Source organism: Sarcophilus harrisii, chromosome 1, assembly GCF_902635505.1.
Source record: "Sarcophilus harrisii chromosome 1, mSarHar1.11, whole genome shotgun sequence".
Lineage (NCBI taxonomy): Eukaryota > Metazoa > Chordata > Mammalia > Dasyuromorphia > Dasyuridae > Sarcophilus > Sarcophilus harrisii.
In genome coordinates, this window is record NC_045426.1 from 212,713,130 (window position 1) to 212,740,493 (window position 27,364).

General features: G+C 34.9%; 1 long non-coding RNA gene across 1 annotated transcript; it reads right to left on the reverse strand.

Moving 5' to 3' along the window:
* Positions 1-1,851: 1,851 nt before the first annotated feature.
* Positions 1,852-22,800, reverse strand: LOC116423755. Its single transcript, XR_004234281.1, has 3 exons — positions 22,723-22,800; positions 3,122-3,668; positions 1,852-2,214 (listed from the first exon to the last, which is right to left on the reverse strand). It is a non-coding gene; the product is annotated as an uncharacterized LOC116423755 (long non-coding RNA).
* Between the last annotated feature and the right edge of the window lie 4,564 nt (positions 22,801-27,364).

Genomic DNA, 27,364 nt, shown 5'->3' on the forward strand with positions numbered 1-27,364 from the left:
ATTATGTCTAAGAGCTATAAGTAGTACTGAGGATTAAAAGACAAAAAGAATATACTTACAAAGTGTTTATGTTCTATTGGGTGGGTATTTGAATTATGGACATATGAATAGTAAGAAGGGAGGAAATCAAGAGAAATTATAGAGGAATAATTGTCAAGGTTTGACAATTAATTAAAGTTAAGTAATGAAGAAGAAAGAAGAGTTGAGGATAACTCTAGATTTGTGAACTTTGGGATTTGGGGTATCCTCATTAGCGGTAGGAAGGTTCAAAAGAAGCAGGTGCATAAGGGCATATTAAGATGTTAAGTTTCAGATAACAATAAATCCAATAAATTGACAACATGGATAATAAATAGAATTCAAGAGAAGAATGGTAAAAATTTAGAAGTCATCTGAAAAAGTGCAATAATTGAATTTATGATTTCACTGAGGAAGAGAATTTAAACTAAGATGAGAAAAGTGGTCCCTGAAAGAACCTTGAAAAATTCTCACAAAAGACTGGAAATAAATGACAAGCTAAAGAAATATAAAAGGAGTAGTGAACTAGGTAGGGGGGGAATCAGGGGGAAATAGCATGATGTTAGGCAATGGTGGAGAGAATGTCCAAGAGGAAAGAGAATTCAACAATTCTTAAAATGACAGAGAAGTAAAGGATGAGAATTGAAAAAAGGGCCATTGGATTTATTAATAAAATGAGACCATTGGTAACTCTGGATAAATTTGTTTCTGTAATTTGGGATGGCTAGAAGCCAAATGATAAATGATTGAGAAGTAGATTGATGATGAAGAGGTGGAGCTATTTATTGAGAGTAGACAAAAGAGAACAAGTAATAGGCTAAGAGATTCCAGGGCCAATTAATTCTGTTGAGTTTTTTTTTAAGGGCATGTTTGTAGGCAACAGGAAAAGGGTCAGTAGAAAAGAAGGGAGGAAAGATGAAAATAAATCAGTGTAAAGGAGGATATTGAAAGGGGAGGGAATGTTTGCTGCAGCAAAGTTCTGAAAGAGATGACAGCAAAATCATAAGTAAAAGGGTTAGCTTTGACAAGAAAAAGGACTGCCTCTTTTCTGAAAATAGAATCAAAGAGAAAGAATGGGTAAAAACATGATAGCAATTTTGATGTGTAGAGTAGGAGAAATAGATTGGCTCATGATGGGTGGCCTTGATTTTTTCAATAAAATAGAAAGCAAAATCATCTGCCAAATTGAAGGCAAAGGTTGCTAGCAGAGAAGAAAAAAATTTGGATTTTGACTTAATATGTTGAAAAGTCAATCACATAAAAAGACTGACTTGCAACAATGAGGACTCCATTGAGTTCAGATAACATGAATTTGTAGGGAAACCAGTAAGCATGATTGTATTACTTCCTCATTCAACAACATACAAGCAAAAGTACTGAAATCTGACAATAGGGATAATCCAAGATTGAGAATTGGTTGTCATGACCACTGTTAGGACAAGAGAATAAAGAATTCAAGGGTGAAGGGTAAGACATAGTTGAATTGATCAACAACAGAATCAAAAGAGAGGCCAGAAGAGAATTTATGAACAATGATAGATGATCTGGGCTTAATTGTGTTTCAAAACAACAGTTTTGTAAACTTTTTTTCCCCACAATTGCTTCTTCCCTTTGTTGTTATTAAAATGATTATGCTTCCCAACAACTTTCTAAGTTTTTACAAATAAATTTATGCTCAAAACCAATTTTGCCCTTGACTTTTCATTTGTTTAAAAAAATCAAATGTTTCTGGTTGGTGTGATTTTTGTATCTTTTTGACTTTTTCATGATAGTGACGGCTTCATATTATATAAACAATAAGAAATGTTAACTGTCCATATAAATATATTTTCCTTTATTTATTTCCTACCATTTCAGCACAAACACCTTCTTTGAAGAGATAAATCCATGTTGTATCTTCTTAGTCCTTTTTTTAAATTTGGGATTGATTTTGATCATTGATCTAACAAGTTGGCAGATGATTCAAAAATGACTCCCATAATGGTAAATGATCATTTTCTATCTCTTAAGGTAAAGAAAATTCCATTTTTAGTGATGGTATTAGATGTATGTCTTGTCCAGTGTTTTCCAACTCTCTTCCTGAAGAAAGTATTCATATTAAAATGAAGAGGCTAGACCAAGTGGTCTCAAAAGTTGCCTTTTACTTCTAAAATCTACATGTGGCTGGGTACGATGGCATCAGTCTATAATTCTTGCCTAAGGAGTGGAGAAGGAAGCATCATTTGAGTTTGCGAGTTCTGAACTTCAGCGAGTCAAGTCATTTAAATTTATCCACACTAAGTCTGGCACAAAAATGGTGAGCCTTTAGGATCAGGGAACCTGAAGACTATCTAAGAAGGAATAAATGTGCCAAGATTGGAAACGAAGCTGGTCAAAGTTTCTATGCCATGAATAGTGGGATTGATCCTACAAGTGATCATTGCTCTTTTAACCTGGGTGCAAGAGGGAAATCCAGTTTCAAATTTAAAAAAAAAAAATCTAAATGTCATTAGGAATAAGGGAAATATTGGTATTCCCCAAGATCTTATTATAGCAATTAAAGCTTAAAGCCATATTGAAATTCTACATTTTACATGACTATAAATGAACAGTCATTAAGTACCATTTCAGAAAGGGATTTCCAACCCTGGCATTTGAACTCAGAGTCTTATTTCCTTATAAACCACAGCAGGAAAGAATATGCCGTTTTGCCCTTAACTAAAATAGCCTCTTGCTTCCATCTACTCTGTTAAATCTTCATAGTACTTCCATGTCTTGCTTAAATCTTACCTCTTCCCTGAAATGGTTTCATCCTATAGTGAAATCTCCCTTTTCTGAATGACTCTGTCTATGAGTAGTATTCTATAGTTAAACAAAGAATTGTTGCTTTTTTTATGTCCACATTGTCTAAACAACTGGATTGGAAGTTTCTAGAACAAAGTCTTAAATTATCTAATTTTCATAACCTCTAGCACAACACTGGGCAAAGAGGAGGGACTCAAATATTCCTAGATTGCTCAAGTAGATAAAGCCCAAGGATTCTTGTATGTGGATTTTAAATCCAAGATATCAGAGAAAGTCTCCAATCCTGTCAGCCCATGAAAATTCCCTTGCCTCTACTTACCAGTGCCATTCTGATGGCAATGAAAATCAGGCTCCAGTGGGGATTGAAGTTGTAATACAGATTTTCATTTTTATGGGCCCATATGCTAGTTTCCTTTAGGCTTCTAGCCAAAGGGACCCAGATGAATATGAATAGCTGGTTTAAATGCGGTTTTGATATACGCTTTGTTTAAGAGCAAGATAAATGTGTGTTAACAGGCATTGCTTTTCCTGTCTGATTTTGTCCTTCCTTTTGAGTATCCACACCTCCCATGAAGGGCATCCCCAGCTTAGTTCCTTCAAGCTTGTCTTGAACATGTCACCTTTTTTAAAAAACAGCACTTGTATCATTTCCTATTCAGACCAGATCCTCCCTCCCTTGTCTGATTTTTAGTCAAGCATAGCAAGGCCAGCTGGTGAAAGCCTTTTTGGAAACAATGGTACCAGACTCAGCTTAATGAAATTCTGCCAGTGCCAGCCATGGTTCCCTGGATCGGCACAGTCGGTTTCATGTTGCAGACCATCCTCCAATCCATATTTAAATGTTGTGCTTAGTGAGGATTAAAAATCTGTGAATCGAGGTAAGAAGAAGAAAAAAGAGGTCATTGTGGGTCTGGAGGGAATCAACATTGTCTATTTGAAAAAGCTTGTGTCTGCTTCCCAGACTGACCATCTGGGACACTGTATGTCACTAAATCAATTACAAAGGCAAAATGAGGAAGATATAATTAAATTAGCACAGGGAGAACTTTCCAGGAGCTGGTTTCCAGTGAACCTCAGCAAAAAAAAAAAAAAAAAAAAAAGAAGGTGAGATTGGCTGAATAGCTTAGGGAGGGACCAGGATTTCCAGAGGAAGGGAGTTACAAGAAATGAGGAAGAGTATTAGATCCTAAACATGCCTATTTCTGCATATCTGTTTCCCTGAAGTTTCTGTCTTTTAAAATTACACCAGAAATCTTGAAGAGGATTAAAAAAGAAAATTTTAAGTAAAGAAATCCCTTAATCTCCCAAAACTCATTTTTGGTTTCTCTGTGAGTTTTGGCCTATTTTCACATAATTTTTGCAGAAGGGCTATAATTTTGAATGAAATTAATGTTTTCCATAAATTCTAACTCTGTAGGGTTATGCATGTGGGGGGTGAATGTAGGGTCAAGTACATCTTAAAGAGATAATGAAATTTCCAAAGTCTTCATTTCATCAGAGGCAGTTCTTCAGTAGGACTGGGAGTTTTCCTTTTGGATTTTAGAGCAGAACAAGATGGGGCAAATGCGACTTAGTGAAACAAAAGTGGGATCAGATGGATAGAGTAAGATGGGAGTGTGGAAAGTTCTATAGCTATGAATATGCATTTCTCTCCAACGATTTCTGGTTTATGATAGCTCTAAAACCTACCCCAACTCAGTCATATTGACTGGAATAGAAGCAAATTTACTTAGAAGGGGAGGCAGCCAATTGGAGGATTGCTACCTTCATTCAATACACACTCCTCTGTACCACAGTCAAATCTCGATGATGTAAGAATGCTTGTATGATTGTTACACATCCAACTGGTCTAATGGACATGGGACTCTAGTGAGAGTTAGCCCAGCTGAGAACTATTCTTTCTCTAGCATCACTTTTCTGTTTTTCTTAAATAAGTCAAAAGTCCTTTGATTCTTTCTTACCCTAACTTGAGCAGAATGCAAGATATCTAAGAATGGAATCTATTTGTATAACACTTGAGCACTCTATAACATGCAAGATGGTTCCTTAAGAGATAGCTTCCCCAAGGAAATAGCATCCCACTCAAAACTGAAATTCACAAGCCCCCACAGCTGAGAGACATATCAGCCAGAAGACACAGAAATTTTTAATGAAAGGGAATAATGAGAAAAATAACTATAAAATATTGCTCCCATAATCTTAGGGCACACTTTCCCACAAATACATGAGCCAGCAGTAGGAGTGAGTGCCAGCAGAAAAAAATGGGACCAGCGCATATGTATAGAGGGGCAATCCACACTTGAAATTCTAGAGTGGCTTATGTCTTCTAATGATGTCATCATTGCTGCTTTCTCTAGGACTGCTTCCTCTTGGTCTCTCTTGGATTTTGCTTTGATGAATACTGCTCTGTTAGATGTTCAGTCTCACTCAGCTACTGCCGGGCACCACCCCAATAGGCACATGGTTGTGGAATTTTTTCTCTCTTTCCAGATCTTGGAATCACTTTAAGTCTTTGGCTATAGGGCTAGATCAACAATGTTCTTTCATTTCCAAAATCCAGAGACTTTTTATTGCTCTTTTAGAAAAGCAGCCATCCTTGTCTAAGTGATATACGACCAATGATAAAACTAGGGGAAAAAATCCTTCTCAGTCTTTAAAAAAAATTTTTAGAGTCAAAATGTTTGTTCTTTTCTCACAGTGTCTAGGGTAGGAGGCATTTCATCTCCAGCAGGAGTTTCATTGCCCTAGTTACCAACTGTATCAGGATATAGAGTAGCATCTTCCCAGTTAGATAGTATCCCACAAGCTTAATCTTTTCTTTAGCTTCAGTTTTCCAGTCCAAGGGCTCTGTGCCAAGAACTTCATTTTAGTTTATAGTGAGCATCTCCTATTCCTCCTGATTTTAATCTCTGAAGAATAGACTCCACCTGCTTTTTATTCATGTAAAAGTTATATGCACAAACAACTCTGGGGTTCATGGCTGCCCAGTTTATGGATTCCAGGTCTGTTCAAGTCTCACATAAAGATGACTAGGAAAAGAAAAGTCACAGTATCAAAAACTGAGCAGTGAGCAAGGTAGTTCTCTCTTCTACCTACCCAATCATATTCTTTGAGCTTTTATATTCAGATATTATAAACTCATATTCCCAGGACCAAGAAGAGTGGCTGGCACATAGTAGGCACTAGTTGAATCAAATTGAAATGGAAATTAATTAAATTTAACTGATTAGACAAAATTATTGGAGGAAAAATATTGTAGTGTACTTCATCGGGCTTGTCAAATCATCCATGTCCAAGTCCAAGTCTTGATACTTAACTAGGTTTGTGACTTGAGCAACTCACCTCACCTTTCAAAGTCTCCATTTCTTCATCTCTAAAATGGGAATAATAAAATTTTTTTCTATTCTCCCTCCATAGAATTGTAGTAATGTGTTTTGTAAAATGTAAAAATCTAAAAGTATACCATTACCATTATTATCTGCTGAAAATATTAATGTATCAATGACTGTAAGATTTTCTGAACTAAAATGTCAATGTTGAAAAAATCTCTAGTCCAACCTATACCTGAAGAGGGATTCTCTATATATGTCCTCAACTATTTGGCAACCTTTACTTTAATATTTCTATTGATATGGAACCTGTTATCTCCCAAAAGTCATTCTTCTTTTTGGATAGTGCTCTTGCTTAGGAGGTTTTTCTTTATACCAAGATAAAACTATTCCACTCTGCATTTTCTATTTAGTATTCTTAGTTTAACATCATAGGTGAGAACAAGCAAAAGAAATATAATTCATTTGCTACATCATTCAAATACTCAAGCATATGGTTATCTTATATCTTACATATCTTCTATTTTCCAGGTTAATTATCCTCAGTTCTTTCCTCTATGCATTTCAGTTTGTCAATGTCTTTCTAAAAATATGGCTGCCAAATCTAATCATAATATTTCAGATATTTATGACCTGATGAGCACAGAATACAATGAATTGATTGCTTTCCCCATTCTGGGCACCATGATATCATTCATTCAGCCTGATTTTTCTTTTTACTTTTCTGATTGCCTTATTATGTTGTTGAGTAAGATCAAGCTTGTAGCTCACTAAATACCCAGATCTTTTTTCACATGAGCTAGTTTCTATCCATGTCTTCAACATACTGTATTTGTACAGATTTTTTTTAAACTCTTGGGTTTAAAATTCACTAGACATTGATGGACTACCTTTGTACAATAAAAAAATGATGAAATAGATGGTTTCAGAGAAATCTGGAAAGATTTTTATGAACCAAGGCAATATGAAATAAGAAGAACCAGGAGAACAATTTATCTAATATCACTGTTGTAACAACTAAAAAAAAAAACCTTAGTAACTCTGATTAACACAATGAATAACTAGAGTTCCAGGGGATTCATGCTGAAACATGCTACTCATCTCCTGATAGAGAATCAAAGGACTCGGATTACAGATGGAGTCTTATGTTTATTATTTTGGGAGTTTTGGTGGAATAGGAGTGGCCAATGTAGAAATTTATTTTGCATGACTATATATATTTGTAACAGGTTTTGGTTTTCTTGATTTCTCAATAGGGGATAGAGAAATGGATAAGTGGAAGGGAGAGAATTTGAATCTGAAAATGAAATAAAGTTGAAGTTTAACATTCATTGTACATTTACCAAAATTTCAACAAGCATTTCCTCTTCTTCCTAAGTGCTAAACATTTCTTTTAGGAGAAAAAAAGCTCAGAATTTTTAAAAATCTTGTCCAATGTTATAGCTTTGTCTTTCAAAAATAGGCATAGATAAATGATGGCTAATATTTATTTAGCACTACGTGCCTTGCACTGTGCTTCATGAGTTATGATCATTATCTTATGTGATCCTAACAACTCTGTGAGGTTCATTTTATAGATGAAGAAATTAGGGCAAACAGAGTTAAATGACTTACTTGTGGTCTCAGAACTAACAAATATTGAAGTCTAAACTCGAACTCAGATTTCCTTAAGGACCAGCATTCTATTACCTAGCTTCCTATTGAAACCAAGAAGATAATATGATAATGATTAACAATTACCACAGACTAAATGGAGCATCATGAAGCAATGTCACAAGTGACTAACAAAAGGCAATACTTGAAAGACGCAACCAAGCCACCAAACATGTCTTACAGAGACTATGTGTCCAAATGAGAATCACATCATGCAATTTTAAATTTTTTTTAATTTTATCTTTAAACAAATCTTTTAAACCTCAAGAAAGTAATACATTGACACTACTAGTAGACCTCTATGGCTATAAATACCAGAAACACAATTTGTCCCATCACGCATATTCTCTGGCTACATTCCCTATCAACATATTCTTTCACATATGTTCTTTGTGTTCATTCTTCTAATTTGATGGTGTATGTATTTTTTAAGAGAATGTCCCATGTTCATGAGAGAAATAATGTATTGCTATTTTTCTCATGAAATTTGATTGAATCCCTTTGCTTTGAACTTTTTCTATCTTTTGATGACAAACAAAAATAGGTGCATCAGTGGGGGTTTATGCACTATGGTTTTGAGTGGATGTAGAATCTTAGAAAATCTTGAACCTTGCTTTATCTGCTCTACCTATGCATAATGGGGATTCCCCTTAGAGAGACTTCTACATGGAGATGCTATACAGGTATCACTTTCATTTTTAAAGCCCTATCAGAAAACAGTGTTCTCTGTGTGTAAAGTAAAAATACCCCTCCAGGTTTTGGCAGGCTGGTCAAGTCATGTTAGGCCTAATCTCAATTGCTGAAAATTTGCCAGGTAAAAGGATATTTCAATTACATGTAGTACACCTGCATCATTATCTCATCTGCTTGTCCTTCACTCATATGTTGAAAAAGAAACACTGTACAACTTGAAAAAAATACCCACCAGACATTTGGAGCATGTTTCAACTTTGCTGTCACTTTCTGATTTGTGAATATAATTAAAAGACCTTCCTGCCTGAAGAATGCCAGGATGTTGCAATGTTTTTTCAACATGTGAATAAGCTCAGATTCAATCATTTATTGTAACTATATGTACATCTTTCTTCCCTTTTTTCTCCTTCCCTAAGAGAGCTTGTCTCCATTTCCTTTCTCATTCTAGGTGCCAAAAGATTTTTCATTTCTTTTTTTCCTCACAATCTAGGTAATTTGTGGAATGCCACTGCATATTGAGAGGCAACAATGGATAAAGTGGACCTCAGAATAGGTTAGACTTGGTTTAAGTACTGACTGATTTGTACTAGTTCCATGATGTTGGAGAAATCATTTAGCCTATCATTCTCTAAAACTAGAAGTTACCGAAAAGTTGTTGACTTCTGTTAATATGTAGAGTTTTTTCAACTGGATGGTCCTTCTCTTAAAGAAAGAACATGCCCAATACCTCCCTATCACATGCCCTCACATTGCTTTAAATGCTCAGAATTTTTCCTTCTAATAAGGTTATGAAAGGAAATGGAGTAGCCAAACATTTAGAGCCTAACAACATCATTCCATCTTTAACAAAATCATTTATTTGTAGTTATTAATGAATTAGTCCTGAAAATCATTGATCATTGATGCTCTTACTTCCTCTCTTTAGGACTCCTAGTAAATTCATGGTTTGTTTGTTTTTTTCCTCTTCTTTATGACAGTTCCCCATCAGATCCTTTTAACATCTTTTTTCAATTTTTCAACATTTTTCTTTAAAGTTTTGAGCTTCATGGGAAAACATTTTTACAGTTAAAGGTTCTGATAAAGGCCTCATTTCCAAAATATATAGAGAATTGACTCAAATTTATAAGAAATCAAGCCATTCTCCAATTGATAAATGGTAAAAAGATATGAACAGATAATTTTCAGATGATGAAATTGAAACTATTTCTACTCATATGAAAAGGTGTTCCAAATCATTATTGATCAGAGAAATGCAAATTAAGACAACCCTGAGATATCACTACATACCTGTCAGATTAGCTAAAGATGACAGAAAAAGATAATGACGAAAGTTGGAGAGGATGTGGGAAAACTGGGACACTGATGCATTGTTGGTGGAGTTGTGAATGGATCCAATCATTCTGGAGAGCAATTTGGAACTATACTCAAAAAAGTTATCAAACTGTTCATACTCTTTGATCCAGAAGTGTTACTAGTGGGCTAATATCCCAAAGAGATATTAAAGAAGGGAAAGGGACCTGTATGTGCAAAAATGTTTGTGGCAGTCTTTTTTTGTAGTGACTAGAAACTGGAAATTGAATGGATGCCCATCAATTAGACAATGGCTGAGTAAATTATAGTATATGAATATAATGGAACATTATTGTTCTGTAGGAAATGACCAGCAGGATGAATACAGAGAGGCTTGGAGAGATCTACATGAACTGATGATAAGTGAAATGAGCAGAACCAGGAGATCATTATACACTTCATCAACAATACTATATGAGGATCAATTCTGTTGGAAGTAGCTATCTTTGGCAATAAGAGGATCCAAATCAATTCCAATTGATCAGTGATGAATACAACCAGCTACACCCAGTGAAAGAACACGGGGAAATGAGTGTGGACCACAACATAGTATTTATACTCTTTCTGTTGTTATTTGCTTGCATTTTTGTTTTTCTTCCCAGGTTATTTTTACCTTTTTAAATCTGATTTTTCTTGTGCAACAAGAGAACTGTATAAATATGTACACATATATTGTATTTCAGATATACTTTAACATGTTTAACATGTATGAGACTGCCTGCCATCTAGTAGAGAGGATGGAAGGAAGGAAGGGAAAAGTTGGAACAGAAGTGTTTGCAAGGGTCAATGTTGAAAAATTACCCATGCATACGTTCTGTCAATAAAAAAGCTATAATAATAAAAAAGTTTTGAGTTTCAAATACTATCCCTCTCTTCCTTCCCTCTCACCTTCCTGATACAGTAAGCAATCAGATATAGGTTATATATACATGTGCAATTAAGTAAAATGTTTCCATAGTAGTGATTTTGCATAAAAAAACTCAAATAAAAGGGAAAAAAAAGAAAGAAAGTGAAAAATAGTATGTTTCAGTCTGTATTTAAACAATATCAGTTTTTCCCTCCTCTGGAGGCAGATAATATGCTCCATCATTAATCTGTTGGGACTATTTTGGATCATTATAGTGCTGAGAATAGTAAAGTCATTCACAGTTCATCAAACAATATTGCTATTTTTTAATACATTGTTCTCCTGGTTCTATTCACTTTACTATGCATCAGTTCATGTGAGTCTTTCCAGATTTTTCTGAGGTCATCCTGCTTGTCTTTTTTTTTATAGAACAATAATAATCCATTACAGTCATATATCACAGTTTGTTTAACCATTCTCCAATTGATGGACATCCCTTCAATTTCCTATTCTTAGCACAAAAAAAGCTATTATGTTTTTATACAAAATATTTTTTATCTCAAGTAAGCAGATTAAGAATGATTTTGAGTTGTTTCTAGCAAAAAAGTGTGCTTGAACTTATAATAGCATATTCTTTTTTCATTGACACAATATTAAGTGGCTCAGGTTTCTTCATTGAACATATCATCAAATAAATTTGTGTTGTGTATGGTCATGTGGCATTTGTCAGTGCATTCCATACAATTTGTAAAGTTGGGAAATCAGTTTAAGAAGTCTCAGTGTTACACATAAATGCTCATTGGTAATTTTTAAAATTATTATTATAATTAAAATGAAGGGTTGAGGCTTGGAAAAAGAAATAGATTTCTGTTGATTAAAAAAGGTAATTTAAAAATAAACAGCAGCAAAACTCAAGTTAAACTTAGTAGATAACACGATGATACCACCTTGTAAAGAACAATCTTCCTTTCTTTTTAAGAGTTACCACTAATTTCTCCTCTCCAATAGAATATGGTTGTATCATTGCACATCAGTGGTCTCTCTCCTCTCTGTTAGAAGAAAAGCAATGTGTTTGATCAGCAGTCCTTTGGAGTCAAGCTTAGCCATAGCATTGATATGATTTCTGGTATCTTTTTGAATTACTTTTCTTTATGTTAATGTGGTCATTGTTTACATTTATAGCTCCTGGATATAATTATTTTACCCTGCAAAGATCTTGTACATAGAAGTTTTCCCAAATTTCTTAGAATTCTCCTACCTCTATTCTTCCTTTTTCCATCCTCTCTTCCTTCTTCATTCTCTCCATTCCTCCCATCCTTCCTCCCTTTTTCCTTTCTTCTTTTTTTTTACTTCCTTCCTTCATTTTCTTCCTTCCTCCTTTTCTTTCCCCCTCCCTTTCTTCCTTGAAAAGAACTATACAAATGTGTTATGGGCCAGAACTCTGAAACAAGGATTCTTACAAGGTGTTAAATCAATGGAATTGATAGACAATGTTTATCTAATTTAGCATGGTGCAAAATGTTTCTCTAAGTTCAGTATGATTGATTTAATCTTACAACAAATAATGGTTTCCTAATGATATAATGGTTGGTTTATACTCAGTGTAGAGCATATAAGCTGAGACAACTCAACCAAGGGAGGCAGAGACAGATTCATTCCATTGTTCACCTTTGTGGTGGCTGCAGGCTGAAGCACAAACCCTTGGAGTCAGACTCACTTCATCTCACACCACCATGGTGGCCTGTCCTGCATTTTCTCCACTGAAACCAAGTCCTCTCTGAAGGCCACGAGAAAGCTAGCTGAGCACCAAGCAAAGGAGACAATAAAGACTTTTGGACTTTAACACTTGGCTATTCTTGTGGTGATTCTGGAAGGCTGCTCAGACACTTCCAGAAAACCGAATTGTAAGAACATCACATTTTTTATACTCATTTTAAATAAAAATTTAAAATAAACTTTTCATTTTGTATTCATAATAACATTGGGAATTGGGTGTTATTATTATCATCATTTTATAGATGAGGAAAATGAAGAATACACAAATTAAATGACTTGCATAAAGTCACATAGGTAGTCCTCAGGTTTGTCCTCAGGCCTTACCTGATTCCAATTTGCTTTCTTATCCATTGTTCCACCTAGCTTCTGCTAATGAAGATTATCACCTGCTCCTTGGCTTAAGTCTAAAAGTTGCCAGCCAAGAAGTCAACTGATTTGCCATTCTCTGACAAGTGGAATTTAAACCTGGGTTTTTTCCTCTATAATCTACCTATTTTATCCCAATATCTCCCTTTTCTTATGATACAGTCATTCATTATATAATGGTACAATATATCTTAATTTGTTTAACCATTCTTCACGTAATAGCACCTACTTTGTTTCTAGTTTCTTTTTTTGATACTACAAAAAGTGCTTCTATGAATGTTTGACATCTGAAAAGCTTTTCTTTCTATATTTGAGCCCCTGGAGTATAGGAAATAATAGAATACAAAAGCAGAAGCTGGAATAGATTGACCTTTGAAAAACAGAAGTTATGATTTAGAATTCTTAACTACCTTTTTTTTAATAGCAATTCTCCACTAGATTATATGCCCTTTGCCTTCCTATTTTTATCTGGGAAAGAGTCTAAACTAACAGAAACTCCCAGAAGTCTAAAATATAGCAGTTATTATTAGTGTAAGAGAAGTTCCCTACTTCCATAGTTATGTAGCCACTAAAAGCAGAGGTAATGAGGTGTTAATGTGCTAATAAGGTGTTGACATCCTATGATCCCTTTATGAAATATAAATACCTTTCTCTGATCTAAGTAAAGGAAGCAACTTCATTATAAGAGGTTACTCCACCACCTTTCCCACCCCCACCCCCCCCCAAAAAAAGTGTCTTTGCAGGATTTTAAACTACTAAGCCCTGGGCAAGTCAGCAGTTCAGGTGAGTACAGATCAGGAGCAGTTTCTGTAGGAGAGACCCCTCCCCCAGGGAAAAGTAGGAGACTTCTCTTTTCTTCCTCTCTCTGGGAGTTACTTTACTCAGAAATCCCATTCACTCATCAGTTGGAGAATCAGTTTGAGAGATTTTAAAGCATAGTGCAGGGAGCTGAGTGTCATATTTCAGTTTACTCATGAATACAAAGAAAGGTATTACTCACTTGAAAGAAGGAGTTTTAAGGATCAGAACCTGTGAAAAAGAGCCAGCTTTGGACTCGAGAGAGCTAGATCTGTTAACCAAGAATGAAACTATGGAGAAGAGACAGCTGGTAGGCAAGATGAACCACTCTTCAATAGAGATGATGCCTTAATAAAGAATTGTATAGGATTTTACAAACGAAGGATACTGAGGTCCACAGGTTGCTTTAACTATATGTGTTTCCTAGATATATGCCTTACAAGCATAAGTGTGTGGTGCCTGCCATTCTCAAAGCAGATTGCATGCACCTGTGGGAATGTACATTCTAGGTTTATGGGGGGTGAGGTGTGTTATAGCTATTATTCTTTGGATATCATCTTAGTAAATCCGTTCATTAAGAAATACTTGATTCTCCTGCCTATTTGTTAAAGGGAAAGCCACCAGTGGAGGCTTGTAAGCTATGGTTTCAGAAGGATGGAACCTCAGGATAGCAACACACGTCTGGAGACCAATCCTTGATGCAAATAAAAAGGAGAATAATGCAAAGCAGCAGTAGTAAAAATAGTCATCATTATTTCTTACAGATTATTACATGTGTCCACCTATCCTTTTTACTAAATAACATAGGCATAAATAGTGGGAAATGAGTTCATTTTCACATGCAAGAATTCTAGGCATAAATAGACAAGTTATATGAAAAAATGCCTGTTGATATTTATAGAAAGCCCTTCCAAAATGAACAAGTAGAACAAACATTCCTTAATTTTCTCATCTTAATCCAGACAAGAGAGGCAGCATAGTATAGTGGATAAAGTTGACTTTGGAAGCAGGAAAACTTGTGGCATATTCCCACATATTGCCTATGTAATCTTAGACAAATCACTTTAATTTCTTAGTTTTCCAGGGAACTCTCTATGACTATCATATGTAGTATAAAAAATGGTAACTATACATTAGTTGAGGATTTTCTCATTTGAAATACCAAGGAAATCACAGATCTAGTACAAATATAGCGAAACTAGACTGTCTATTACCCCTTTTTAACACTATTTTTCATCCTTCCAAGAAGTCTAATCCCTTCATTCCCTACTACTTATTACTTCAACTTTAGTATCATACTTAGACTTATCCTAACTGTCCTCTGCTTTCAGATCCCTTGCCCCCAATCCAATTTTCACTCATTCCTTGCCAAACATCGACTCTGAAATATTCCCACTATAGGCCTTCTTCACTCCTCACATGCTCTTGAATGGATCTGGAAGAAATCATATACAATGATGCAGTTACATTATAAATTCATGTTATCTACTATCAACTAGGTTCTCACTGCAGCAAGGTAATCCTTTTATTCCTCTCTAATTGATTCTCTATTTCACTTCCACAGAAACTATTCTAAACCTTTGCATCTATCCTTAAGCCTCCCATACTTTCTTTTTTGCCTCTTTCTCATCTGAGGACCTCAATTCTTATTTTCTTGAAAAAAAAATTGAGACCATATGAGCTCTCTCTTTTCCCTTTCTCTTCATTTTAAAACTCCCTCACATAATCCCCTACAATTTCTTCATTTCCCCTAGTTTTTTTACAATGAGGTGACCCATCCCTTGCCAAGGTCAATGAATTTGCATACCCCTTGATCCCATCCTCCCAATCTTTTCCAGAACACTGCTATTTCAATCATTTTTCCTTTCTTTCTTGAATTTTCAACCTCTATCTACTTTTTTCTTCTCTGTTGCCTTTAAACATACCTGTCTCTCCTATCTTTTAAAAACATAATCGTATCTCTTTTCTTAAACAAATTCCTAGGAGGAAATAACCCTTGGCCCTCCAATATCTGTCCACATTCAAAACCTGTACTTTCTTAGATATGTAGCTTAAGATATTCCTGCAATAAGGGATAATGTTCAGTAGTACAAGTTGAGTCTAAAAATTATTTCCACTAAACCAAGCAGATAAGGGAGCAGATAGATATAATTCTAGCTTGCTACCCCTTTTCCTGTGGAGAGCAATGGCTAGCTTCTAATCCTAACATCCTGCTTCCTCTCTGACAGGAATCAAAGTCCACCTTAGAAAAGCTTGAGGGTGGGGGTGGGGGGAGGAAAATGCTAGAAACATTTATTCTTTCTTCCATTTAAACCACATCTTGAGAGACTTATGTGGAAATACATAATCTACATAAGCAACACAGCACTTCACAACCCCAGAAACTCCTTAGATATATAAAACTAATTGTAAATACATTTAATTAAGATATATTATGATATAAAAAACAAGGAAGAGAATCAAGTAATAAAAAGCATTTTCTCTAGTCACAGGCAAAAGAATCAAAAAGGGGCATCATACTAGGTGTATTTGAAGTTGAATAAGGGGTAGGTTTTTATTGAGCATCAATCTGGAAAAACTAAAATAATTAACCTGATTTCTCTCTCTCTCTCTCTCTCTCTCTCTCTCTCTCTCTCTCTCTCTCTTTCTCTCTCCCTTCTACACACATGTGCACACACACACACCTCATTTGAAATGATTTGGTCAGGTTGATGCCCTGATCAAATAACAGGAACTGTGAAAAGATTTTTTGCTCATTTATTTTATTTTTGGGGGGTGGGGAGTGGGGGGTGGGATTGACTTGACAAGTCAAGACAGTCAAATAGTTAAAGGGATTTGTGAAAATCATGTATCAAGATTTCATTGAACTCAAAATGTAATTTCTTTTTCATAGATCCCCTGGAGGGTTTTCATTTTATTTTTTTTTCCTAGAAAAAAAGACAGAAAATAAATCTGATTCTGTTTTCAAAATAGGATATATTTAAATTTTATGTCACAATCCTGGAATATTTTTTACTCCTTCATTTGACCAGATTATTATGCTATGATAATTATGATGATAATTTAAAATAGCTAACATTTATATGGTGTATTAAGTTATGCTATATCTCAGGAGATTTTAGGGTTTGTTCAGTAAATGAATTTATCACTCTTAAAATAATACTAAAATAAAAGTAATATATTAGACTTAGAAAATCTGAGTTTAAAATCCAATTAGAGCATTATAGATTTAGAATCTGTTAAATTCAACCCCTTCTTATAGATTAGAAAATTGAGGCACAGTAATAGAGGGAAAGAAAGAAGTGGAAGGAATAAGTGTTTAGCTTCTCTACTGTGTGCCAGGCACTATGCTAAATGTTTTTTTAATCAATCAATAAACATTTATTAAGCACTTGCTATGTGACTGCGACTCTGACAGGCACTGGGGGGGAGGGCTTAAAAAGAGGGTTGTGGCCTCAAGAAGCTCACAATTTAATATGGAAGACAAACAAAAAGAAACACATACACCCTAGAGTTCAGGATGGGATAAAACTGGACTTGAAAGTAAAGTACTGTTGAGATTCAGAAGAGATCCCAAAAGGTTGGGGGTCACAGAAAAGTGTCTCAAGGTATCTCAAAAGAATTTTCAGGCTTGAACCCATATCCAAATCAAGGGGCAAAGCTTATTGTAACACCAAGTAAAGAGAGCTAAGCTCTAAAAAAATTTAGTAAGGAACCTGGAGCAAGGATTTAGTTAATTCTTCATGTCATTGATATACTAATTTTATTGTCTAGAAGTAGGACTGAGGAGTGGTCTCAGAAATTTGGTTATCACTGACCAGCAGATCGAGGTCTATCCTAAAGCCAGAAGACTTTAGAATCATTGACAAACATTGTCAGAACAGTAGTACTTTAAGGTTAGAGAATCTCAGGATCACTAATATATCTTCCCTAAAGTCTAAGAGAAGAAATACTATTATATTCTTAGGCCAGAAGATTTTAGAATCATTGACAGATTGTTAGAACAGAAGCACTCTAAGGTGGGGAGGGACCTCTTTATTGTTGTTTCCCCTAGAAACTCTACTCCTTCAGTATAGTAGCTGTGATGTACTGATGTCTTCTCTCTCTCTAGAAATCCTCATGAAGTTGCTCCATTGTTTAGCTGACTTTACTCTTCAAAGGGCACCCTTAGTCATCTGAACTTGTTCTCCTAGGTTGGTATGAGTCAAACAAGTCATCACTGCTATGCTGGCTTTTCACCAGGTCATTACATCACAATCATTTTAACCCTACCCCCAGGTTGAACCCTTTATTGTGAAAAAGAAAAAGGATTTAACAAAGATATCTATACAATGACTATATCTCATTGTATAGGTAATATTTTCCCAGAATGTATACTGGTTTTTAATTACTTAGAGTTCAGTCTCCTTTTAGTGATTTTTTAAAAAATTGTAATCATTGTGCATATTGTTCTTTGATTTATTTGGCTTATTATATTTGGTTTATTTTGGGAAAGAGTGCTGAGCATCTGTAGACAGTGCAGGGTGGGCTTCTCTGCCTCTGGATAACTTCTTCCAGGCTGGGCTAGGCAGATTGCTTAGAATTCTGGATACTTTCAGGGCATAGATTTCTACTAGACAGATTCATCTTGGCCTCTTGTATTTGTTCTTTGAGAGCCAACTGCCGTCTTTTTTTTTTTTTTCTTTCACCTTTAGTTTCCTATTGGGAAAGGGGGGGTGGGGTTGAGCACTAAGTTTTCAGTAGCTAGTAGCTTTTTCATCTAAATTACTTTAAAACTCTTTCATCTAGGGTAATGACTCAGTTTAGGATTGGCAGAAGTTTTCTCTCTTTGAATCCTACAGAACCTCAGCTACATAGAGATCAGTTGTTATCTCCAGACATTAAATGAGAGAAACCTTGCCTTTTTTTGAAAAATTTTTTCTGGATCAAAACCCCTTCTCTTTTTACACTATTCCATGTTGCTTTAGGGTGATTAGGTTCAGTTCAAACATTTTAATCACCCCCTACTCCTTAGGAAAGCTCTCTTAGAAAAATGGTTAGGGAGAAGGGTCTGAATGTAGTCTATGCCTTGAAAGCAAGTTCATTTTCTTGATGAACTCTTCATATAGAATTCAGGTATTCATGTCTCTACCCCTTTTGGATGGAGAAAGTCTATTTTGCATCTGAAGCCTTTTTCAAGTTGCTGCCTTTTAACCCTACAGGATGTTCAGCTTTTGCTGTCTCACCTATCTTACTGCTTTAAAAAAAAATTTTTTTTTTACACAATACATTCAGCTCATTGATTCTCTTTTTCTATTTTGTAGATGTATATTTTTCATGTTAGAATGTTTCTTCTAAAGATGGTTTTGAGTGAATTCCTATAATTTGACATGTTGGTGAATCCTTATCATTTTTTTCACACAGTTTTTAATTGTTTCTATGATTCATTTTCATATTCCCTCATTTTTTTTTCAGAATTTTTCTTTTAAGGTCTATATGTTTCATTTGTATTCCCTGTACTGATGATGATTTTTATGTTACAATTTATAAAGAAGATCCCTAGTATTTCTGATTTTTTTAAAACACTTGTTTGCAATTTGTCTGTGACAATGCATCTATTTTTTGAAAAAGTGACATGCAGTGTTTTAAATATGTATGTTCTTCAATGTTTACATTCAAAAGATATCATAAACATTTCAGCTCTAAATTTGTCAAGTTTGTTCACTTCTATATTTTCCCTTTTGTTTATCTTTCTGTTAGATTTATCTAGATGTAAGAGAGGAACATTAAAATCTCCCACTAATATTGTTACTATATATATATAATCTTCTTATAATTCAATTAATTTTTCTTTTACCAATTTAGATTATATTTCATTTGAAGCATGTAAATTTAATATTGATGTTTTTATTTTGTTTTATATGGTTCCTTTCAGCAGAATATATTTTCCTTGTTTATCTTTACTGATGCCATGAATTTTTATTTTTACTTCGATAAAAATGATTTTTGCTTTTTTAGATTCATTTGACATGTGATAAATTTAGTTCCAACCTCTCACTTTTATATCATGTGTCTTCACTTTTAAATGTTTTTTGTAAGTAACAGATTCTAAGGGGCTCTTTTTTGTTTATTTGTTTGTTTAACTATTCTGCTATATTTATTTCATTCTGTTGAATTTTTTCATCCATTTACATAAAGATTATGTAAATTAATTCATGTTTTCCTCCACTTGTTTCTTTAATTTTTGTCAAGAAAATTTGTTGTTGTTTTATTGAACCCTAACCCTAACCCTAAATGTGTCCTCCTCCCATTCTTTCTCAGTGAGCAAACAAAAAGAAAAACAAATCCTTCAATAAATATCTATATGGTCCAGCAAACAAATTCCCACCTTCACCATGTTCAAAATATATATGTCTTTATGCATTTTTTAGTTCATTGCTTCTCTGGCAAAAGATGAGTGATCTACTTCACATTCATTCTTTTGGGCTCATTTCTCTGTGCACTGATCAGAGTTCTAAAATCTTCCAAAGTTTTTTTTTTCTCTATAATGTTATCACATAAATTGGGACTGTCTTCTGTATTTTTATCTCCAGAACTTAGCCCAGTGCTTGACATTATTTAGCATTTATCAAATGTTTTTTTCATTCATTCATCTATACACCAGAAAAATCCCATCAATTCATCAAAATTATTCTAGATTTCTTTAAAGATAAAACAACCTTGTTAAATAACCCTCTATTACACAGCATCATTTGTTACATAAAAATGTAGACTAGGCATTTGCTACCGTTATGGTGAAATTCTGCTCAGGTACAGGGGTACAGAAGAACAGAACTCCCTCAAAATATATTAAGATTTCTCTCTCTTTCTCTTTCTCTCTCTCTTCTCCTTTCTTCTTCCCTCCTCTTCTCTCCTTTCTCTCTCTCTCTCTCTTTCTCTCTCTCTCTCTCTCTCTCTCTCTCTCTCTCTCTCTCTCTCTCTCTCTCTCTCCCCCCCCCAAATGTATACTAGGATTGTCCCAATGAACTTGCTGCCATAAAGGAGTTTGGAGAGGAATTATGTCATTGATTGATAGGCTGACACCAAAAAGGAATTGGGAGTTAGGAAATGTTAGGAGTTAGGAAATGAGGTACAGGCATTTAATGGGAGAGAAATAACCTAGAGGGTTGACATCATAATTTGGCCTTTGACAGTTTATAGTAACTGTGAAAGAAATATGACAAGGAACAAAAGACCTTCTTAAGAACAAAAGGTCCACTTCAAGAGATAATCTTATCAGTGCTCCTCCCTGCTACAAGCAGGGAATAGTTTGGACTATAATTCAGGTTCTTTCCAGTCAATATCAAGTTACCAAATTAGCAAGGACTAAGAATCCCATCAAATCTAGAATAAAATCAAAATCAAGGAGAGAATTCCTGTGGACAGTGAGCGTCTGCTGCTTTTGTTTTCAGATGATATTGTCCTGATTTCATCAAGTCCTAGAATAGTACAGAACTTCTATAAGATAGATTTGAGAGGCTTTGGGCAGGCTACAAAAACTATAACTAGGGAAGAATTATGGAGCAAAATATCATCAAGAAATTGTATAATAGGAAAGCCAGAATATGTTTAAATGGTAAACAAGGAATACTATATGGTAAGCTGTAATCTCATGATGTTCAAGGAAAGCAAGAAGAGTTTGCATTGTATTGAGCATCCTCTGCCTCTTCATCATGATTAATTTGTGATTAGGAATATATGAGTCATTTCAGATGGAAAGGCATGGATGCGTGGTGTTCCATATGATTTGAGGAATTTCTGAATTGTTGAAACAATCAACATAAGCATTTAAAAAATAAGTTAAGCATCAATTTAAGCATTTTATTATTTTATACTCAAGTACATATTCTTTCCTTTAATAGAATATAAACATCTTAAAGGTTGGGTTTGCCCAATACCTAGTAAAGCACCATAGGTTCTTCTTACATATCTGTTGATTGATCATGGGTTTGCAAAGATATTTAAAAGTCTTACAATCATCCTAGAAAGTAAGTACAACACATATCATATGGGTTGGAACCACCTTACAGAAAACTTCAAATGTCAGAACGAATGTTTTATGTCACAGGCAACAAAGTACCAAGTTAATATTTTATTACAAGTCAGGGACTGTGTTATGCACTAAGAATATAAATATAAGTAGAAAAAAAAAGATAGTTTCTGCGCTCAAATAAATTACATTCTAAATGGAGATGACAACACATAAGAGGAATAAAAATAACTTTTATATAGCATTCCCTACATACCAAGCACTGTACTAAGTATTTTACAAATATTATCTCATTTGTTCTTCACAACAAAGCTGAGAGATATGTGCTATTATTATTATCATTCCCATTATACAGATGAGAAAACTGAAGTAAACTGAGATTAATTGACTTGTCCAGTGTCACACAACTAGTAAGTGTTCAAGATTGAGTTTGAATTCAGGTTTCCCTGATTCCAGGCTTAGTACTCTATCCATTGACTAGGTAGGGGTTGGAAGTAAACATCATGTTGACCCATTCCTTGGTCCTTTCTGAAGACACAATGGCTTTCGAGTAGATCATCATCTTCCAGGTGATGGATCAGTTGACTAAGGAGGATTTTTGGGAAGAATCAATAAGTAAAAGAGAAACTCTCTTGTGATTGATTGTCACAGGATAAACTGTTTCCTTTATCTTCTGGAAGATAATCTTCTCTTTCTTCATAATTCAGAAGATTTCAGCAGCAAACCAAAGAAAAGATCTCCAGAGTTATGCTGACCTCATTGTAGGCCTATGAAATCTGGATCTATCAATGTCATGCCAGAAAATTGAATTTGAATTGTATTAGGAAGATTCTGGCAAGATAAGGTCCCATACATAAGAGTTCTTCTCTCAAGCTGAATAGCAATACATTCAAACTATACCACAGAAAGTGAAACTCTGAGGACCTAGCTACATAGCCCAAGTTCCAAATGTACATTTACCTAAAAGACTATTTTATGGGAAATTTGCATGGTTATCTGGACGTCAGAAGAAGCTCTACAAGGACACTCTCAAGATCTTTCTTAAAGAATGTTAGTGTCAATTGTCAGATATAGGAGACCATTCAGTATGATGTACTCACATCAAAGAAGACACAGTGCTCTCTAAGTACAAAGACATGAGATGTTCAGATTTAGAAGCATCTCCACTCCAAATGTTTATATGGACTATTTGCATTTGATCCGTGGTAGAACTTTCCAAGCTCATAATGGATTGATCCATCACAGTCGAATACATTGTACCTTGACCACAACATTGTGATGTCATTGATCTTCCTAGCGTATGAAGGATAAACAAGAAAGGGTTGAAAGCAGATGAAGGTATCCAGTAGGGGTGGAAATGAGATAGGAGAGAAAGTTCAAAGAGTTAAGAATATAACCTGGAGAGAAATGATGACATAGCTGGCTTTAGTTTTATCAAGATTCTGGAAGGAACCAGCCAAATAAGGCTGTTGAGTAGAGAATTGAGTGGTCCAACCTCTGTCTTAGGAAGATGATCTCTGCAGTACCATAGAGAATAGTTCTGGAAAGCCAAGAGACAGGGAGACTTAATTAGGAGGCAAGAATCGAGATGATAGAGGTCAGCACTAAGGTAGCGAAGAGAAAGGAGCAAATGTAAATGTTCTTGTGGAAATAGAATTTAAAAGGTCTGGACAATCACCAGATCTGAGAAATGAGGGAGAAAAGAACAAAAGGGATAACTCAGAATGTAGTGACTATGCATCTGCTAATAAATACTTTTAATCTTGTTAACAATTAATTAAAATTTTGATTTCTCCCCTAAAGTGATTAACTCCTATGAAATGATATAAGCAAATTTGACCTTAATGGCACCAGAGTCCAGAGCCATTAAGATATATTTAAATTCTTTTAATTAAATTTCTCTACATAGCAATGGCAGTGGGGTCCAGGAAAGGAAAACTGAATCTGGCAGTATCAGAGATCCAGAATTCAAAAATGGGCTCTGCCACTTATTAGCTTATGAATTTGGGGGAAATTACTTGTTTAGGCCTTAAATTTCTTCACATATAAAATAAAAGCATTGGACTCAGTGGTCTCTAATTTCAGTTCAAATAATTTGAATCTATCTAGAAGATACTCAGTATCTCATCAACAAACACAGCAACACTCAATGGCATTTGAAACAACTATTGGTGGCCTTCCCTTCTCCCTTCTACTCACCCCCTCTCTTCCCTCCCTTTTTTCTTCTCTTCCCTCCTTTCTTATTTTCTCATACCTAACAGAATGTGCTACAAATTTTGTATCTCTAGTGTCTAGCATAATGCTTGCCACATAGTAGATATTTAATAAATGCTTACTAATTGATTGGTTTCTCCCTCTGCCATTTTCTTCTTTTATTCAATAAATGGAAACTGAAGCTCTACTTTTCTTTATTACATTCATATTTTTATTTGCTATTCTTTCTTCCCTTTATCTTCTGAATTCCTTCCCCTCTCCTTTTCTCCCTTTCATCTTCCATTATCCATCTTTCTCTCTTATTTTCTTTTTTGTCTCCATCTCTTCCCCTTTATTTTTTCCCTCCTTTTTTAACCTCTTCTTGTTTTTTCTGCCTCAATCTTAAGCCTGAAAGTAATATCCATCGTCATTGCTTAAGACTTTTGCTGGCATTGTTGGTGGAGTTGTGAATGAATCCAATCATTTTGGAGAGTAGTTTGGAACTATGCTCAAAAAGTTATCAAACTGTGCATACCCTTTGATCCAGCAGTGTTACTACTGGGCTTATATCCCAAAGAGATAATAAAGAAGGGAAAGGGACCTGTATGTGCACGAATGTTTGTGGCAGCCCTCTTTGTAGTGGCTAGAAACTGGAAACTGAATGGATGCCCATCAGTTGGAGAATGGCTGAATAAATTGTGGTATATGAATATTATGGAATATTACTGTTCTGTAAGAAATGACCAACAGGATGACTTCAGAAAGGCCTGGAGAGACTTACACGAACTGATGCTGAGTGAAATGAGCAGGACCAGGAGATCATTATATACTTCAACAACAATACTATATGATGACCAGTTCTGATGGACCTGGCCATCCTCAGCAATGAGATCAACCAAATCATTCCAATGGAGCAGTAATGAACTGAACCAGCTATGCCCAGAGAAAGAACTCTGGGTGATGACTAAAAACCATTACATTGAACTCCCAATCCCTATATTTATGCCCACCTGCATTTTTGATTTCCTTCACAAGCTAATTGTACAATATTTCAGAGTCTGATTCTTTTTGTACAGCAAAATAACGGTTTGGTCATGTATACTTATTGTGTATCTAATTTATATTTTAATATATTTAACATCTACTTGTCATCCTGCCATCTGGGGGAGGGGGTGGGGGGTAAGAGATGAAAAATTGGAACAAGAGGTTTGGCAATTGTTAATGCTGTAAAGTTACCCATGCATATAACCTGTAAATTAAAGGCTATTAAATAAATTAAAAAAAAAAAGACTCGTGCTGGCACTCTGCACTAAGGAGATTGGTTGCCCCTTTGTTTTAGACCAAAGTGGTCTTCATCTATCTTGAAGATATCTAATAGAAGTTTAAGAGGAAAAACAATGTATATCTATTATTTTAAATTTGTATCACTTAGATAACTTTTTCTTACAATATGGGAAGAGATGAAACTGACACCTTACAGGCTCCTTGAGAAAATTCTAATATTAATCCCACAAATCTTTATTTTATTTTTTTTAACAAAAGTCCTGAACTTTTCTGTCTTCTCATTGTTTGGGCTTTGTTGATAGTATATTGGTAAATGTTTAACTACTAGCTCATTACACATGGACACACACACACACACACACGTTAGCGTTACACACTTTTATGTTGTATCTACATTAGTGATATTTTCACCATCACTTCCTTCAGTCTAGATTGTTGTGATACAGTGCCTGCCAGTGGCTGTTGGAGGTCTAACTCAGACCTGTAGAATGAATCTCTTCATGTGAGAGGATGATGACAATAATGCAAGGAGACTGAGAGGCATTTACTGTTCTCTGACCTCTCTCCTCTTGCTTTTGCCTCCAATTTATTTCATTCCCAGTCCACAAGCAACACCTGTGTCATTAAAGGCTGCTTTGCAACTTCTTCAGATGTTATGATTCACAGCTGTGGAGGCTCTCAGAGAATTGACCTGCCCCTTCACTTAAGTATGTTAGTTAAATATAAAATATATATATATATATTCTGTAATATATACAAATATGTATGTACAAATTATATATACTGTAATATATACAAATATGTAAATGTGTATTTACATATAAATATGTAAAATATGTATATAAATATTTGGGATGGCTTCTTTAACTTTGTGTATCTTGCCTTTCTTCTGAGCTAATTTGATTCTTTGCTCATAGAGCACAGCACCTTCTCTGAAGGGGGCATGCCATGCTGAGTGGTCCTGTGCTCGTATTTCCTATTTCATTCAATCAATTCTAGAATTCTTAAGAGAGATCTAGTTATTTTTAACACTAGATAATCAATAAAACAATAAGTTAAGCCCTGATTTGTATTTGCCACTTCCCAGAGTATAAATAAACATTCACACTGAAATTTTCAATCAGCTGCAGTTCACCTTTGTCTCTGATCAGCCATAGGTGTGAAGGATATATCTCCATGCTGTTTACCTCCAGATTCCCCAGATATATGATCCTTCCTATAATTAATCAGGGATATTATCTTTGATTCCAGAGTTTTCTGATCAATTATTACAGGATCTGAAATTGGAAGAGATCTCTAATCCAAAAGTGTCATTTGACAAAGAAGAAAACTGAGGCCCAGAGAAGTAGCCTGATTTTAAATCACTTTCTTTCCTTTAAAATCCAATATTATCCACTCATGAAGGACTCTATTTTCTAATCTCTATGTTGATTCATTGAATGTATTGACTTTATTTTAGAGCTCACTTGGTTCAATGAATTAATACCAGCAGTATAACCTCTATCACCTTGTTCTCCTGTTGTCCTTTTAATTGTATGACTACATCAGAATTATCCTGGGTTTAAACAAAGATATTTATTTAATATAGAATAAAAGAGGTCAGATGAACTACGTCTGAGTAAAATCATTAGGAGTGGATATATTTAAGAGTTGCTATGCTTTATGTTCTGCTACACAGAACAGATTGTGTAGTATTAAACGATTCTTAGCTCCTGTTTCCCAAGCCTACCTTGGCCTGTATCATTGATCCAGGCTTCCAAAATCACCCCTATATTTGGAAAACTCTCCCATGATATTTAGTCAGACACACTTGACTCTAACATAGTGATATCATTTTAGTCCTCTTCAAGATGGATAACAACTAACCAGTGTTCCTTCCTGCTTGCCTCAGGAAGTAGCTAGGTTTCCATATAGTACACAGAGATTCAGACTTTCTCAGCCAATACTCACCTGGCTACTCAGTATCTCATCAACAAACACAGCAACACTCAATGGCATTTGAAACAACTATTGGTGGCCTTCCCTTCTCCCTTCTACTCACCCCCTCTCTTCCCTCCCTTTTTTCTTCTCTTCCCTCCTTTCTTATTTTCTCATACCTAACAGAATGTGCTACAAATTTTGTATCTCTAGTGTCTAGCATAATGCTTGCCACATAGTAGATATTTAATAAATGCTTACTAATTGATTGGTTTCTCCTTCTGCCATTTTCTTCTTTTATTCAATAAATGGAAACTGAAGCTCTACTTTTCTTTATTACATTCATAT